This window comes from Corylus avellana, chromosome ca5 (assembly GCF_901000735.1).
Source record: "Corylus avellana chromosome ca5, CavTom2PMs-1.0".
Taxonomy (NCBI): Eukaryota; Viridiplantae; Streptophyta; class Magnoliopsida; order Fagales; family Betulaceae; genus Corylus; species Corylus avellana.
In genome coordinates this window covers 8,238,237-8,243,307 of record NC_081545.1, presented here as the reverse complement: position 1 = coordinate 8,243,307, position 5,071 = coordinate 8,238,237, and positions in this window count along the sequence as shown.

Below are 5,071 nucleotides of genomic sequence, written 5' to 3'. Positions count from 1 at the left end.
TGATGGAAGCATTGAAAGATACAAGGCTAGGTTGGTAGCCAAAGGGTATACTCAATGTGAAGGGTTGGATTTTCATGAGACCTTTTCACCTGTTGCTAAGATGACTACGGTTAGATGTTTTCTGGCACTTGCTGCAGCAAAGGATTGGGTTTTACATCAATTAGATGTAAACAATGCATTTTTGCATGGGGATTTAGATGAAGAAGTGTACATGTCTATGCCTCCTGGTTTTGGCACTAAGGGGGAGACAAAGGTTTGTAGATTAACTAAATCCTTGTATGGATTGAAGCAGGCCTCTAGACAGTGGTTTTCAAAATTTTCCACTGCATTGATTCAGCTTGGTTTTACACAGTCCAAGGCAGATTACTCCCTGTTCACTCAACTCAAAGGATCTTCCTTTATTGCTTTGTTAGTTTATGTTGATGATGTAGCTATTGCAAGCAATGATCCACAGGCAGTGTCCTCTTTCATCTCTCTTTTGAATGAGAGATTTAAGTTGAAGGATTTAGGGCCTTTAAAATACTTTCTCGGTCTTGAAATAGCTAGGTCTATAGAAGGACTTTCTCTTTGTCAACGAAAGTATGCTCTTGAAATCCTAGAGGATTCAGGTTTATTTTGAAATAAACTGATTTCATTCCTCATAAAAAGATAAGTAATCAAAAGCATAATGCTCTAAACAGCCAGAGCATATTGCTTTAATAAGACAATATCATAAATACATCTAGGAATTTCTTCCATCCATATTTGCTCCGTAGAACATGTAAGAGCAAATTTCGCTAGATTATGAGCCGCTGAGTTTGCTTCTCACTTGACATGAGAAACCATCCAGCTCTGATGCCTGCCTAAGACAACTCGTGCATCATCAGCAATTTGTCCATATGGCCTCAAATTTGGTCCTGCCTCACGAAAAGCTTGAATTACTTGAAGAGAATCTCCCTCCAAAATAATATCTGGAATTCCCAAATCCTTGCTAAATTCCACTGCAACCAGAGATGTAAAAGCTTCTGCAATCATCGGTTCTTGAATAATATCTAACCTCTTACACAGTGCTGCAATGATAGAAACCCTATGATCCCGAACAATTACCCCACAACCCAGACATTTTCGGTGGACATCAACTGACACATCCCAATTAACCTTGAATCTCCCAAACAGAGGTGTAGCCCATCTAACCACCGACTAGACTGCTTCACCACTTGACAAAACTTATCTTTCTAAAACTGAATGGAAAGTATGAAGTGTTGTTTTAGCCTCCAGAACAATGCGGTTTGGGTGTGTAAAAACACCCCCGTGGACTACCTCATTTCGGCGAGCCCAGATCTTCTTTGCAATGATAGCTACTAAAAACAACTCATCCCTAATACACCGTGATATAACCATATCCAGCACATCCAACATCGTAGGATATTGAACTTGAAGTTTTTGAATTCTTCTATCACATGCACCCCAGACGTCCATTGATGAAGGACACTCCCAAATAATATGAAAAATTGTTTCAATTTCTTGTTGGCAGAAAATGCACTTACCCTCTTTGACCACTCCACGCCTCAATAAATTTTCCTTCATCGGGAGAATATTTGCGCACGCCCTCCACAAGAAGACCTTAACAACATTTGAGACTTGTAAACCCCAAATGGATTTCCATATATATGAGAAAAGCTCAACGTAGAAGAACCCTCCCCATTCAATGAATCAATCCTCTCCTTCTCCAAAAAATATGCACTCCTCACATTAAGAGATCCATTCTTGGTTGCCCTCCAAATTAACTTATCTTCTTGATGATATCTGCTGAGAGGTAAATTACATATAAGTTCTGCTTCACTTGCCTCAAAAATTTCCCGTATAAGGCTTTTATTCCAACCCCAATATTACTGTCCATAAGCTCCTTAATTTTTGCACTTCTATCTAACTGGTGACAAGGAGATTGAACTGCATATGATGAAGGCTTCGGCAACCATTTATCACCCCATATATGAGCAGTGCCCCCATCCCCAATCCGCCATATCAACCCCTCTTGAAGAAGAGCCTTTGCTACTAATAAACTACGCCAAGCAAACGAAGGCCTACTTCCAATTTTTGCACCCAACAAAGACCCACGTGGATAATATTTTGCTTTTAAAATTCTACCTACCAAGCTCCTTGGATCCTGAATAAGTTGCCAACATTGCTTTGCTAACAAAGCTTTGTTAAAACAAATGAGGTCCCTGAAACCCATCCCACTTTAGGATTTAGCAATCCCCATCTTCTCCCAACTCATCTGGTGAATCTTCTTATCATTTTCCTTATGTCCCCACCAGAAATTTCTTATAAGAGAATTTAATTCCTTGCACAAATCTTTAGGCAACAGAAAAATACTCATACTATAAGTGGGTGTAGCCTGTATTACCGCTTTTATGAGAATTTCCTTTCTTGCCTGGGAAAGAAATTGTGACTTCCAATCCTTAATTCTCCTCTTAACTCTTTCAATAATAGACTAAAATTAACTGATACAAGACCTCCCCACTAAAGCAAGCAAACCCAAATATGTATCAAAACGCTGTGAAGCGGGGACCCCTGTCATGTGAAATATTAGATCTCGGGCTTCCTGCTTTGTATTTTTGCTAAAGAAAATTTCTGTCTTGTCTTTGTTGAGCCGCTGCCTCGAAGCCATCTCATACACCTCCAAAATTCCGGACAAACAATTTCAATCCTCCCTGCTAGCCTTACAAAACAGTAGGCTGTCGTCAGCAAAAAATAAATGATTTATTTTTGATCCTCCCACTAATGTTGGAACTCCTTTTAGGACCCCTACATGATCCGCTCTGTGAAGTAAAGAACTTAAAGCTTCTGCACAAATAAGAAATAAATAGGGAGATAGAGGATCTCCCTGTCATATTCCTCGAGATGGATGAATAAGTCCAACCGATTCTCCATTAATAAGAATGGAATATTGTACAATGGTAATGCACTTCATTATCATATCAATCCATTTCTGATCAAACCCCAGTTGCTTCATCACTGCTTCCTAAAAACCCCATTCTACCCTATCATAAGCCTTGCTCATGTCAATCTTTAGAGCCATGTAACCCTCCCTTCCCCACATACAAGAATTCATTGTATGAAGTGTCTCATAAGCAATAAAATATTATCAAAAATCAAACGCTCCGGGATAAAAGCACTTTGATTACTAGATATAATATGAGGAAAAATAACTTTTAACCGATTAGCTAGCACTTTCTAGAGAATATTGTAAACAACATTACATAGGCTAATTGGATGAAAGTTAGTGACTCTAGTAGGATTTTTTGATTTCGGGATCAAGAAAATATGAGTAAAATTAATTTCCTCATCAAAGCAACCAGTGTGAAAAAAATTCAGAATTGCATCACAAACCTCTTTGCCGACCACTTCCCATTGCTCTTGATAAAAACTCCGCAGGAAAACCGTCCGGTCCGTGGGCTTTAAATGGCACCATCTGATGAAGGGCATAAAACACCTCCTCCTTAGTGAATTCACTCAACAGCTGCCCATTCATAATTGGAGACACCTTTTGTGGTAAGAACTCAAGGCACTAATCCAGCTGGTCGGAAGTGACGTAGAAAATAATCTATCATAATACCCAACAAAAGCTCTTTCAATATCTGCAGGATTGAAGTGAAAAAGCCCTCCATCATCAAAGATACCATGAATTTTGTTTGCCCAACGGCGTTGCTATACACAAGCATGAAAATACTTTGTGTTTTTGTCCCCTAATTTAAGCCAATGTTCATTTGCCATCTGTCGCCACTTCAGATCTTCTACCTCCATCAGCTCATTAACTTCAGTTTGAAGACGTTGGATTGACTCCAAATTTGGTAAGCCCTCCACCTCTTGGAGATTTTTGATACCTTGGGTTTTCTGGTTTATGGATCTCTCAGTAGAACTCATATTCTCCTTGTTCCAACTTGTAAGGCTTTCTTTGCTACATTCCAGATTTCGTTTGACTACCCTCCAAACCCCCTCTGATGGATATTTCTTTTTCCACACTTGGTGAATAATAGCCCTTGCTTGTTCCTTCTTTCCCCAACTTGACATATACCTGAAATGCTGGATTCATGATTTTTGCACTCCATGCAGCTTGTGGAAAGATAAAGCTATTGGTGCATGGTTCGAATTTCGAGTTGCTATAACCTCTACCTTCACAACCGGAAACTTATCACACCATTCCTCATTAGCCAAGGCTCGGTCCAAATGTTCCCTTATGATATTGCCTCCCTCCCTAAAATTACACCACATGAACTTGGGGCCTATAAAACCCAAATCTTACAAATGACAAAAATTCAACGTGGTCTAAAAGCATCCATCTGTCGCCAAGATTTTCTACATGCTCCAAACTTTTCGTGTGCTTCTAAAATTTCATTGAAATCTCCTATGCACATCCAAGCCATTGGAACAAATGACCTTAAATGGCAAAGGAGATCCTATGCTTCATTCCGTCTATCAACCTTCGAGTGCCCATAAAAGTCTGTAAATTTCCATGGCTGTCCATCCACTTTAGACTGAATCACTGCATTAATGTGCCTTTCACTATAGTTTTGAATATCCACCGTAGCATCTTTTCTCCATAGCAAAGCTAACCCACCACTACGATTGACACTGTCTACTGTGAATACACTCCCAAACCCGATTTTTGCTTTTATTACTTCCATTCTACAAGCTTTTAATTTAGTTTCCATTAAGAAAACCAAATTGGGTTTCTTCTTCTTTACCGACCGGCAAAGATCCCTAACTGTTCGAAGGTTCCCAATCCCCCGACAGTTCAAACTTAAAATATTCATTTGATCTGGCGAAGCTGTTCAATAGCCTCCGCCAAAACCTTGGTATCTAAATTTGAACGTTGCCCATTACTATTTTCCTTCTTCTTCTTTCCTGCTTTCAGTTTACTCCCCCTACCCCTTGCTCCTTCCTTTTACTCCCCAAAACATTTGATTGAATAATGGTAGCATTGTTCCCCGATGGCTTACGAGCTGTCCTCTTCCAACTCTTAATAGTACGACTGCCAATGGGACCCCCACTGCACTCCATTTTTTTCAACACACAGCCCTTGCTCCCC